General features: G+C 44.5%; 1 long non-coding RNA gene across 1 annotated transcript; it reads right to left on the bottom strand.

Moving 5' to 3' along the window:
* Nucleotides 1–272: 272 nt before the first annotated feature.
* Nucleotides 273–10,229, bottom strand: LOC135110032 (uncharacterized). Its single transcript, XR_010273048.1, has 3 exons — nt 10,103–10,229; nt 6,614–6,900; nt 273–781 (listed from the first exon to the last, which is right to left on the bottom strand). It is a non-coding gene; the product is annotated as an uncharacterized LOC135110032 (long non-coding RNA).
* Between the last annotated feature and the right edge of the window lie 3,975 nt (nt 10,230–14,204).

Below are 14,204 nucleotides of genomic sequence, written 5' to 3'. Positions count from 1 at the left end.
AACCAACAACAATAAGAACATCACACACACACACACACACACACACACACACACACACACACACACACACACATATACTTAACAGTGAGGTCATCCCCCCTCTCTCTCTCTCTCTCTCTCTCTCTCTCTCTCTCTCTCTCTCTCTCTCTCTCTCTCTCTCTCTCTCTCTCTCTCTCTCTCTCTCTCTCTCTCTCTCTCTCTCTCTTTGTAAGAATGTTCATGCTAAACCAACAACAATAAGAACATCACACACACACACACACACACACACACACACACACACACACACACACGGAGGAAGGCGATAAGGAGTAAAGCACAGCAACGGGCCATATCAGCGGACGCCAAGAGGAGGGGGAGAATTAGAACGAGAAGGAGAAGGAGGGATGTAGATGAATTGAAGAAGGAGAAGGAGGAACATAGAAGGAGGAAGAAGAATAAAAAGAATAAGAGGAATATTTATTAACTAGAAAAACAAGAGCGATACAGTCCATTACCAGTGTATAAGTATTATTCATTAATTTGGCAGACATGGTGAGGCAGTGCACATCGGGGCGCCACAAGACGGCAGCGTGTACACCACCCAGAAGACGTTTAGGTGAATGTCTGCACAACTTGCTGACTTACCACGGCCAAACAGTCCTCGTCACACACGATGTTATGTATGGGAAGGCAAGACGCAGAGTAACAGGCGAAAGAGACTTGTGGTAAGAACTGTTGCTTGGGTGTGCCTGGGATAGACGGGCAGGTGACGCAGGGAAGTGAAGGTTAGGTGTGCATCCTGGAGTGAGGTCAGATGGTGTTGATGGTAATGAAAGTGACTGAAGAAAACTAATGCAGTAACACATAAGCACACCAATCAACTAATCAACTAGTCAACCAATCGACAAGCACAGCAGGACCTCAGCCACGCGTTACATTGTCACTCATGATGCACAGAAGGCTCACTATACCAAAAAGGAACAATACTTTTTGCTGCATTAACATTTTAGTACGCGGAAATCACGTCCGTTAGTGTAGTTATATGGTTAACCTGCTTTCGCAACAAAGGTGAAACTGTGCTGGGTGACGCGTTGCTTTGAGCTTCACAGTGATGAGGATGCAAGAAAAGGAATAGTCATGCAACGCAACAGTTTGGTCTGACGTCACATCAACTCTTAGAATCACCTCTGGCAAGTAATAAACATTGGCAACGACCAGTGGAGTCCCTCCCTGCGGTGCAATCCTTGTCATGTTGCAGCGTTATTGAAGCAGTTAACAGATAACGTAGTTCAGTGCTGTTGTGTTAGTGCTGCACACACGCAGTAGTGAAGTGTCCAGACCTGTCCTTTGAGAAGATTAAGAAGATTATACTTAGGGGGACTTGCTATTGTTTTAGAGCTGTAGAAATCAAGATCAATACAGCAAGCGTCCTGGCTTCTCCTTTCACTCCATACAAACTCAAAAAGAAATTAGCAAATGAAAAAAGTCTGGAATATGTGACTGGTTCACGTAAACTGACTGCTGAAATACCCGAACTCGTAAAGATACCAGGACAGAAAAAAAAATCTTAGGGATTCAGTGGCCGTGGCAGAGTAATTGTAAACTGTAAACTGCTCTTCCCTATTGGACAAAACAGTATAATAGGGAAACAAAGTAAATTCATTATATATGACGATAACTGCATATAATGATGATCGATGGTGATTACTGATACGCCTGCTTTAAATCATGAAAGCCTCGTTTCCAACTCAATCAACTGTAAAACATTAGCCACAGTAATTCTATGACAGCATACCAAATTCATTTGCTGACACAATTTGTGAGAACTGTTTAACGCATCCCCTTACTGAGAAAAATGTTAAATATAACTAAACTGTAAAATGTAATAGCAGAAAAAGTAGTAGTAGCAGGAAAAGTAGTAGTAGCAGTAGCAATAGTAGCAGTAGTAGTAGTAGGAGGAGGAGGAGGAGGAGGAGGAGGAGGAGGAGGAGGTGGTGGTGGTCGTGGCGGTGGTGGTGATGAAGGAGGCCAAAATCACAAAATGATATATTAGACGTACAGTTTCATATATAATACTCGCGGCGCATCAGAGTTTTGAGTAACTCGGCAGCGCTGAGTCCGAGGAGCGCGGAAAGGCTTTTGATTGTGTGACAGTGCTGCGTGACAGACCAAAGTTTTAAGTGTAAAAATGAAGGCTGTGTGAGATCACGGAGAGAGAGAGAGAGAGAGAGAGAGAGAGAGAGAGAGAGAGAGAGAGAGAGAGAGAGAGAGAGAGAGAGAGAGAGAGAGAGAGAGAGAGTAGCACTGGCATTGTATCTCAGAAAATGACATTTTATTCTCTCGGCGAACACACACTGAATTATTTTCCGCAATTCTTCTCTCTCTCTCTCTCTCTCTCTCTCTCTCTCTCTCTCTCTCTCTCTCTCTCTCTCTCTCTCTCTCTCTCTCTCTCTCATATTCCTCTATTTATCATTTGTCCAACTCTCAATTTCGTCATTTCCTCTAATTCGTCATTCGTTTTATGCCTGATATTCCCCTTCATTTCCTGTTATTCCCTCCCGCCTGCTCCTCTGCCACCGTCGTGCTAGAGTCGAGCAACAGACTCAAGCCCACTGAGCGGAGAGACGAGGAAAATAGGAAATAAAAGTTGACCTTCCCCTTATGCGACATTAATACTTCAGTTCAGCGTCATTACCCTTCTCCCTTATACTGATGGTGGTGGTGGTGGTGGTGGTGGTGGTGGTGACGGTGGTTGTGGTCTGTTCTTTCATTGTGGTATATGTCCATTACGTGCGTGTGTGTGTGTGTGTGTGTGTGTGTGTGTGTGTGTGTGGTAAAAATATAGAAGTAGTTGATTTAGCTTGTTATTTGTTCATTTCCTGTTTCTATGGCCTCTCTCTCTCTCTCTCTCTCTCTCTCTCTCTCTCTCTCTCTCTCTCTCTCTCTCTCTCTCTCTCTCGTCCTCGGTCTATTTGCTTCCCTAGTTACTACATTTTTTTTTTGTTTACTGCAACACTGAACAACGATGTAACGATGAGATAGAGAGAGAGAGGGAGAGAGAGAGAGAGAGAGCAGGAGGGCGGAGGGGCAGCCAGATTTGTGATTTCCTTTATTTTTTTTCCATTTCCTACACTTTCCCCACTGTCATAAAACTAAACTTGCGGAAACACGAACCAACACACACTGAATATAACCAGCCATCCCTTCCTCCCTCCCTCCCTCCTTCCCTCAACCGATAAGTGGCAAACGAGCTAACTGTCCAATACATGGCTAGATAAGACAAATCCGTGTTCAGCAACTATTTTTCTATGTAATCCATGAAGCGAGAGATGGATGTGAGGCTGCTGGGTTGGTCTGCATGGAAATATTGAGCACAGCGTACGAGAGGTTATGGAATGGTGTGTGTGTGTGTGTGTGTGTGTGTGTGTGTTTGGATGGGTGGGTGCATGCGTGTGTGCGGGTAGATGGGTACAGGGAGCTGAAGAGGAAATGGGTGAGGAAGAGGGGGTAGTGGGTGAGAGGTGTGCTGGCTGGGAGGTAGGCTGGGAAGGGAGGCTGGGAAGGGAGGTGGTAATGTACTCGTAGCGTGTTGGTGATTGCTAATGATGGTGATGAGTCTTGATGAATATAGCGGTGGTGGTGGTGGTGGTGGTGGTGGTAATGAAGTAGGAACGCAGCCTCACTTGTCACTTGTACCGAAAAAAAAAAAGAAAATCAAATGCTTGTGAAGTAATAAACTTTGCGTCAGTAGTTACTTCCCATGTTGGTGCAGACTATGTTGTAATGCTCTCTCTCTCTCTCTCTGGCTTCACACGCTGAGGGCCCATAAGGAGGCAGCGCGGCAGTGAGTAGGAGACACTAACACCACTCCTGTGCCTCAGCCATTCAGGAGGGCATTCATCCCGCACTTCACGGCGCCACGAGACGACTAGAGGTTCTTCCACCTGCACTTTATGACACACATCTCTCGTGAATTCAGTGAGAGAACCTCCTCCTCTGCTTTTGATCATCTCTTGCTCCTCCTCTTCTTTCATCTCCTTCTCCATTTCATCAGCTTTTCCCCATCACTTTTTCTTTTTCCAGGATCGTTATGTCCGTGAGAGGCGGCTGCTACGTGGATGGCAGGATGGTTCCGTCAAGTTAAGCTGAACAGACCACGCCATGCAATTTCATCTCCCTCACTGGTATACATCTAGCTCCTTCCCTCCTTTCAGTACTGCAGCCGCTGTCATTGTGGGCAGAGCAGGGACTTGCCTTATTCAGTTCTCACACACACACACACACACACACACACACACACACACACACACACATGATGCCTTCTCCCTTCTGAACTGTCCCTTGAAATAAAAAAAAATAAGTAAAAAAATATATAAATTGAAATTCCTCCCTTCCTCACGTACACATGACACACACACACACACAAACACACACACACACACACACACACACACACACACACATAAAAAAGCAGCGGGTGGGGTGGGGCGGAAACCTACATCATAATTACGTGCGGTGTCAAATTTAGAGTAATTTCATAAGCATCCGTCACGCCAGAGCAGCACTCATCTCCACTCGCCTGCCGCTAACGATCAACAACTCATCTCCTCTTAATAGCTGTGGGAAATAACTGTCTCAATACCCATCACGAGCCTCGCCCTCCTTGCCTCCCCTTCGAGTGCGTGGAGCGACAGCAGCAGGCGGGCGATGATTACAAAGGGAGGGAGGCAAGAAATACAGCATGCTTGCCACCACCTGCTTACCCGCCGTGCCCTTATGAGCAGGCAGGGCGTCACGACACTTCACACCGGAGCTTCGGACTTGCTTTCCTTAATTGTGTCTTCTTATAGAGCTGGCACCTCAGTGGTCTCTTTTGCTTTTACTTTTAGCCTTGACCAAAGCCACAGCATATAAACAAGAGAAGAAAACGATTACTTTCTTTTCTCCCGCTCTTCTCTTTGCGCACTGCTGAATATCACGGGAAAGATAGAGAGGGTGAGAGGCAGGGGAAGACAAAGACACAAGTAAATAGACAGGATAACTATCATGTTATTGGCCGAGTTTACCTTGAAAAGGAACACGTTTTCTTGGTGTCCACCGTGTTCCGTTTACCTGCGTTTCAGACATTATCCTTGTTAATGGTAATAAGTTAGTATAAGGCTCAGTTACTAATTTTATATCATGTAGTATTATTCTCTTCATAATGTAAGTTCTCTTTATCTTTGTATGTATAAGGGAGGAAGTATAACTGAGGTGGAAATATATTGAAACGAGAGCAGCTTGAGTGGGCAACAACACATTCCAAAGAAGGGAATGCAGAGCGCCTTAGGTCTTGAGGTAGAACATAGGGGAGGCATCTCTCGGGGAAGAATCTTGGTGTGGATTGGTGATGGAGTGAGTGTGTGGAGGTCTTAGTGGTGTGGCGGTATAACCTTGATATCCAGGATCAGGTTACTGACATTTGTATTAATTTGTGTGGTAAAAATGAGACAGGCTGGGATGGTACAGTACGAAAACTATATTGTGAAATGTAATGCATGACAGAGAGAGAGAGAGAGAGAGAGAGAGAGAGAGAGAGAGAGAGAGAGAGAGAGAGAGAGAGAGAGAGAGAGAGAGATTATGTGAGCAGGAATTGGTTGGTGTCAGTATTTACAAGAGAGAGCAAGTTGTGTAATGTGGGACAGACGTGAGGTCTGCGTGAATGGAAGAGCTGTTAGTTGATCAAACCAAGTGTTAAAACTGATGACAGATCTGTGCACACTGCACTGCCTGGCTGGATTGTGGTGGCCACACTAACGCTGCTACAGGTTGTCATTAAGACTGCACTGTGTGATGGAGAGATACTGCAATTAAGTACAGCAATTAAGTACACACACACACACACACACACACACACACACACACACACACACACACTACCATGCACCAAAAAAAGCAGGCAACACACACAATGGACCTAACCAGTTTAGCCGCAGCCTCCCCTAGAACTGGCCTCACTACAAAATGGCGCCCCCCCGCCCCGCCCCACCCTGCGGCGCCGCGCTGGCTGAGGCGTCACATCGTGCACCCCCGTCGCCCTTACCACGCCGCCACCACAAAAGAACAATTGGTCGTTGCAATTTCCGGAAACCAATTTAGAGTGAGTGTTCATTCCCAAAGGATAGCGTTGGCCCGCCGCGGCAGAAATAGTGGCAGTGTGGGAGGTGGTGCCGCCGTTATTGGCACTGCGGGACTCCATTCACACCGCGGCCTGGGTTCATCACTGCCTCATGACTTAATTCATATCAAGAAGGACCTGCAACCCAAGATTTCCGATAGTTAAGGAGTAATGGCTTTGTGTGTGCGTCTGTGTGTGTAGGAGAGAGAGAGAGAGAGAGAGAGAGAGAGAGAGAGAGAGAGAGAGAGAGAGAGAGAGAGAGAGAGAGAACCAAGCGGAGGTTCCCGAACTGTAAATACGATTAAAAAAAAAAAAAAAAAAAAAGCTAATTCGATGTGAGCTGAACAAGACCGGTGATGGAGGATGGAGAGGACTGGTAGGGAGGGATGAGGTGGTGGTGGTGGTGGTGGTGGTGGTGGTGGTGGTTTGCCTGCTTTATAGTGTCTGGGAGGAGAGGAGCAGCTCGGCGAGTACCTTGTTATTTTGGTTAACAGGACAGCCCGTAGTCCGTCCATATTAATGGCGGTGACAATGCCATCACGGCTCCCCGCCCCGCGCCAAGCCCTTGCCTGCTGCCGCCTCGAGGACACAGCCTCCTCACCCAGCCCCGGCACGCTGGCTGCCTCAGCACAACACTTTTGATTGACAAGCAAAGGACAGGGGGAGAGGAAAGGAAAGAAGGGGAGACATTTTTGTCGGCTTCCTTGGGATGAAGTGGAGCTCCCCCCCCCCCCCCCATCCAACACTCCCACCAGCCGTTCCTGAGAAAACAGGAAAAAAGTGCATGGAAGTTTTGCAGGAATGATATGAGTGAGGTCACCACATCTTTAAGTCTGTAGTGCACCTTGGCCTCCTCACGGCGGTTTGCAGCCACAGATATACCAGGCGTGTCATGTGCAAGGTCTGTGTGAGAGACGCCAGGTAAGGTTCGTTCCTGGCCTACACGCGGCTCCACCCAAATTCTGAAGGCGCCCCACTTTGTTGAGATTTCCTAGCAGTACTCACACGTAACTTTTCACTTCACTTTAAATATATCAACAAAGAAAAAGAAAAAAATGAAAAAAATTGTTAATTGGATATTACGCAAATCTATGAATACTTTGTATACATTTTTTTTTTATTATAAATGCAAAAAAATAAATAAATAAACAAAAATAATAAGAAGAAAAACTTTAGTGTGAAATACAAGCTCATACGAAGCACACACACACACACACACACACACACACACACACACACACACACACACACACACACACACACTTGGTGCCCCTCTACCATTGCATTAATCTCCATAAATACCCTTTCCTTATCTCCTACCTTATTAATGACCCACTCTCTTCATCATTTGTTTTACCCTATTAACCCATATCTCTCTCTCTCTCTCTCTCTCTCTCTCTCTCTCTCTCTCTCTCTCTCTCTCTCTCTCTCTCTCTCTCTCTCTCTCTCTCTCTCTCTCTCTCTCTCTCTCTCTCTCTTCCATTTACAAGGTAAATAGTGTTACAGAGAGAGAGAGAGAGAAAAAAATTGCAACAACGGAGCAGAGAAAGAAAGAAAGCAAGTAATGTGTGTGTGTGTGTGTGTGTGTGTGTGTGTGTGTGTGTGTGTGTGTGTGTGTGTGTGTGTGTGTGTGTGTGTGTGTGTGTGTGTGTGTGTGTGCTGGAAAAGAGGACGAGAAATGTAGGAGGTAAATGGAAGCAGGTAATAGTGAACAGAGCGTGGAGTGCTGAGCTTGAGCTGCGTGTCTACGCTTCCCCGATTCCGTGCGTCAGGTGTGAGTGAATGAGACACCTGGCATGATGGACAGGAAGCCGCTGGAGTGGGGGAGACAGTTAGCAGGTTAGGAGCGCCCGCTGTGAGGCTGGTGAAGATACAAATAGCAGCAGAACAGACGCCGCGAGACAACCTGCTCTTGGTGTCACTTGCATAGCGTTCTGAGGGAAGACAGCGGGGAGACACACTTTAGCACTTCAACTCTAGACAAAGAGTTACGTCAATAAGTGAATGATTCAGTCTACTGCAAAGGATGAGGCTCAGCGTACCTTGGTAGACTCTATGAGGCGGTAAAGACTAGAGACTGAAGGTGGAATATCTACATTGCTGGAGGATGTGTTGTATGTTAGCAAAGAGAAGCGTGTTTACTTAACACTGGAAAGGCAAGGAACTGTTTCGCTAAGGCACCACAGCCTCACTGCCCTCCATCAACAAACACCACACCGAACACAACTAATACAAACACACACACACGAGTCTGGCAAATCCTACAGCGAGTGTCTTGTGGGAGGCGATGCTGTTGTTATACACTTGCCAATCATTAGAGAGAGAGAGAGAGAGAGAGAGAGAGAGAGAGAGAGAGAGAGAGAGAGAGAGAGAGAGAGAGAGAGAGAGAGAGAGAGAGAGAGAGAGAGAGAGAAAGAGAGAGAGAGATTCCTTCATCATGTGACACTACCCAAACACTCCTACAGCGAATGTCATAATCTTTTGCCAATCATCAGGAGTGCCACAGGGATCAATTGCCAAGCTCTCAAGGGCATTTTCTTTTCTGGTGATATCCTTGCTAAACTATCGCTAGAATCATATAAACAGTCTTGAAAACCATTGACTTCATTTTAAGTTGAAATCTACATTCATCTGTCTGTTTTTTACAATGTTTCATTAACTCTAAGATGATGTTAATATTTAATAATGGGCAATATTGACATGGCGCGGATATTCTTAAATGGAAAGACTGAACACAAAGCTACATATTTTCCATGATGGCCTCACACAAGCTGTACCATTTCATTACAAAACAAAGGTACAGTTTCTGCCCGAGAGCGATTACTAAACTTCTCACTCGAATTTCCACTGGCAAATATTTTCTGAAGACATATTTTTCTGAGGAGAATTACGCACGGAAGGAAAAATCAAATACATTCCATTTATTATTAAGGCAACGTACATCCTGTTTCATCACACACGACCTTCTACTTCCCCTCTCGTATCCTTCACCGCCCTTCATCTCTTCACTTTCCGTCTCGCATCAGGTGTACGTCAAACACCACTCTTCACTCATACTAACACTCTCTCTCTCTCTCTCTCTCTCTCTCTCTCTCTCTCTCTCTCTCTCTCTCTCTCTCTCTCTCTCTCTCTCTCTCTCTCTGTTTCTTCTTTTCTTCTTGTAATTCTTGAAAGAACACAAAGTTTTCATTTGACAGCAAGTTATCATGGAAGTTTAACGAAAGACAAAAATAAGCAGCAGCTTGAAATAGGGCTAAAAAAAATGCAATGGTGACATTTCAATGAATGACATTTTTGATGTGCATGTGTGTTGAGAGAGAGAGAGAGAGAGAGAGAGAGAGAGAGAGAGAGAGAGAGAGAGAGAGAGAGAGAGAGAGAGAGACACTATTGTGCAGATGTGAGGTCACCTTTCCGTGTCCATGGTGAGACACTTGCCTTCCACTCGTGACTTTTATTATTTTTTCTTTAGTGTTAATTTTGTAACACAAGGCGAGAGGTGTGACACAGTGTCTCCATGGCTGTTAAATACTTGACTTGATTGCTTACACAACTAGCTGGTATGCTTGCAAGCGAGGAGTGACCCATCTCATTATTTTCCACAGTAACTATCGATAAAACACGAAACTTCAACTTTCACTTGGGCCAGCCACTTTTTAAGGAACAAACCTTAAACTGCTTTACACAAAGTGTCTAATTAAATAAAAGGGAGAAAGTAAGTTCCTTGTGACATGACAGGGGTGGTGTGTCGGGCAGGGCCAGGGGCAGAGTGGTGAGGGACGAGTTAGGCTAGCTGCAGCAGGGTGTACGATTGCAAAGGTCATAATCTGTGTCATCATGAAATGTGACACTACTTATCATTACAATGTCTAGTTTGGTGTGTCAGCGTGATGCTGCAGCAGGCGACCGTGGCTCTCACACTCCGGAGTCTGCCTCTCCCCGCACACCAGAACAGGCGCTACTCACCAGTGCACGACGCCTCGTCTGTCCCTCAACACTGGCACACTCTTCCCTTCGTCAGGGTCACGGCACGTCAACACTTCGAGCAAGAAAACACAGGAACACGTTTGGCAAGCTGCTGCGCACACCCGCCTTGTCCCGCGTTCGGTGTACGATAATAGCAAATATCATTTATAATCATTCGTCTTTTCACATTTATATATCATGAAATTGTGTTTTCTTTTTCTTTTATTTTTTTTTTAACAAAAGAATAAGAAGAATATACCTGTAAGACGCATAAGAAGAAGAAGGAAAAAAAAAAGGAAACGAGATGACTAGCGGCGGATCATGTCGACATTTTGAACATTTTCTTGGCTTGCCAATATAATATGAAGGTAAAGTCAAAATAAGATTGATTAGGAAAAGAAAAAAAAAGATGCATAAAAACCCATAATGCAAACAAAGTTATCAATGGATTGATAACTTGTAGCAAATGTAGCCTAATCCATAAAACCATTCACGTAGGTTACTAATATGGTCTTCATTTACAGTTCATATGTAATATTTTTCATCACAAAAAAAATATTTTTATTATATTAAAAAAAATCAATCATTACTGTTTAGAGAAAACAAATATTTATATAACAGAGAACTGCTGGCTGCCTTGTGGTTGGCAGTTCGTGTTTAAGGGGTGGGAGAGGTGTGTGATTATGTATTTGTGCCGTCAATGGACAGTGACGTACATTGAAGACCACGAGAGTTAGGAAGGTAGCAGTGGGTGTGAGTGGCGAGGCGTTGAGCAGCTCGGTGAGTACTGAACAGGGCAGCTTAATTGGTATGGAGTGTGCCTACGGGCACGTCCACCTCAAGTCATTCCCGAAATTTTATCGCATTTTTCACTGTTGTTGGTTGCCTTCCTGTGCAGCCTGCATGATGCGCGTCTGTCAGGTCTTCTGGCTGCATTGTAACGTAACACAAGGCAATGTTGCAAAACACAACACAATACAGCTGGACACTTCACGCAACTATAACTGAATTACAAGTATTTCTATGTTCCGACCTCTTAGACATTTTGTATTAATTACACAAGTACTTTCAAGCAGCTTGTTTAAAATCGTGACACATTAATAATGAAAACCATGAATTTGAGGCTCCAGACCTGATTAATGAAAAAGTAAATAAATTATACATCAGACGTATCTTGGAAAATGTTCTCTACCAAAACACAAGGAACGTTACTCATCAACAAACTCTCTCTCTCTCTCTCTCTCTCTCTCTCTCTCTCTCTCTCTCTCTCTCTCTCTCTCTCTCTCTCTCTCTCTGTCAGTGTGTTATGAATGAATGAGTACCCATGCCTCCTCCAGGCAGCCATGGTCGCCCCAACCTAGCCTCAGCCCAAGCCAGTGGCCTACTTCACCTGAGAATGCCTCGTTGGCCCTCGCCCCTCGCCTCAACCATTCATTCATAAGAGCACACTGCCATCATTCTATACGTGTGCTGCCCTCATTGTTCACGGCGGGAACGTTAAAACCCTGATCATTGTTCATTGTTGGCCCAGGTCATGTGACTCAACTTTACTATATGATAAAAAAAAAAAAAAAATTGCATATTGAATACTTAGGAAAGTCCTTCAGATTTCCTGTTTTGTCATCTCTTGTTATCCACCAGCGAACAGTGTTGTGACTGGTCCCAGGTTCTAGTGTCGTGGCCTCCCTGTCCCATGCTGACAACCTTACCACGAAGAGGGATAAAATTTTCGCGCCTGTGGTGAAGTCAGAGAAGCAACTGACCAGACCGTCCGTCAGTGCAGGACAGGAGGCTGGAGCAGAAATAGAGCATGAACCTTCAGATGACCTGACCACTCCACCTGCTCTCGTGACCTCACCAAACCCCTCCCTTCTATTAAGGGTTATTCTCCTGTCACACACACACACACACACACGAGCCATCAATCAATAGTATTTCCCTCCTAGATTAGTCTTACCGTTAGGATTAATGTTAAGTTTTTCCCCATCCCCTATGTACATTTTCAGTTTGTCAACTGCCTAAATAATAAACCGTTTATTATTATTATTATTTTACACACACACATCATAGCAACTTCGTACCTTTAACATTTGTTATAGTATAGAGGGATAAGAGGGAAAAGCAAAAAGAAGAAAAAAAAGAAAGAAGAAGTGGAAGGACACAAGGAGAAGAGAAGAGGAGGAGGAGAAGCACGCCTTCCTGCCCTTACCCCCTCCCACTCCTTCCCCCCTCCCTTCAACTCACTCCTTCCTAACCGCCATTCGCCACCCACTCCTGCCAGGCCCCTACCAGCAACCCACTCCTTCTCGCTCCCCGCCTGCCATCCTCCCCTTCCGCCCCCCACCCACCATCCACTCCTTCTGGCCCCCACTCGCCTCACGCTCCTTTCTCCTTTCCGCCGCCCACACAGGAGCTGCTCTCCTCGCCCCCTCCTCCCCACTCATGACGTCACGAACAGCGGTGACAGTGACTGGCTGGTGTGAACCGCACCTCACACTCGCTCTACCTAAATGCTGCTACTACAACTACTACTACTACTACTACTACTACTACTACAATTACTAGTGCCACTACAATTACTTCTGTTACTACTGCTGCTACTACTACTAATACTACTAATACTAATACTCGTTCTACTTCTACTTCTACTACTATTACTAATATTAGTTCTACTACTACTACTAATACTACTACTACTACTATTATTACGATAACTGTTACTACTACTACTTCTACTAGTACTACTACGACTATTATTATTATTATTATTACGACTACTCTTACTACTATTTTGACTACTACTACTACTATTACTACTACTACTACTACTACTACTACTACTACTACTACTACTATTACTACTATTATTATGACTACTGTTACTACTACTACTACTACTACTACTTCCTTGCAAGCCTCCCTGTCCGCTTTACCGTCATTCCTTGATTCATATTTTTTTATTATTTTCATTATTGTCATTATTATTATTATTATTATTATTATTATTATTATTATTATTATTATTATTATTATTATTATTAGTGTGTGTGTGTGTGTGTGTGTGTGTGTGTGTGTGTGTGTAGGATTACAGATAAAAATATTATCCATGGACACCGTAATTTATTCACAGAAATAACAAATAAAAAATCTTACAGTGCAATCTCTCTCTCTCTCTCTCTCTCTCTCTCTCTCTCTCTCTCTCTCTCTCTCTCTCTCTCTCTCTCTCTCTCTCTCTCTCTCTCTCGTGAGTCAGTCAGCTGTTTTCAAGGTCGCTGGGCCTCGCTGCTCTCCTGCCTGGCTTGTATGATGCCACGTAGCATTTTACAGGAGTACTTTTAATCACCGCAGTAATGTTGTCGTGCAATGCTTGTCGGTAAATTACGTGCTTTGTAATGCCACTTGTCTTCTTATAACACACACACACACACAGTTGTTTGCCTGCTCTCTCTCTCTCTCTCTCTCTCTCTCTCTCTCTCTCTCTCTCTCTCTCTCTCTCTCTCTCTCTCTCTCTCTCTCTCTCTCTCTCTCTCTCTCCATCCTCCTCCACCTGTGCATCCTCCTCCTAATAGTAGTAAATCTATTATTATTATTACTAGTAGTAGTAGTAGTAGTAGTAGTAGTAGTAGTAGTAGTAGTAGTAGTAGTAGTACTAGTAGTAGTAGGAGGAGGAGGAGGAGGAGCAGCAGCACCAGTAGAACATAAGAACATAAGAAATAAGGGAAGCTGCAAGAAGCGACCTGGCTTACACGTGGCAGTCCCTGTATGAAACACACCTACCTATTTCCATCTGTTATCCCCATCCATAAGCTTGTCTAATCTTCTCTTAAAGCTCTCTAGTGTCCTAGCACTAACAACATGATTACTGAGTCTGTTCCACTCATCTACCACTCTATTTGAGAACCAATTTTTTCCTATCTCTTTCCTAAACCTAAATTTTTCAAGCTTGAACCCGTTATTTCTTGTTCTACCCTGGTTGCTGATCCTAAGAATTTTGCTTACATCTCCCTTGTTATAACCCTTATACCACTTAAAGACTTCTATCAGGTTCCCTCTTAACCTACGTCTCTAGAGAATGTAAATTTAACCGCTTCAACCTCGCCTT

This window comes from Scylla paramamosain, chromosome 19 (genome assembly GCF_035594125.1).
Source record: "Scylla paramamosain isolate STU-SP2022 chromosome 19, ASM3559412v1, whole genome shotgun sequence".
Lineage (NCBI taxonomy): Eukaryota > Metazoa > Arthropoda > Malacostraca > Decapoda > Portunidae > Scylla > Scylla paramamosain.
This window is presented reverse-complemented; position numbering and strand designations above follow the sequence as displayed.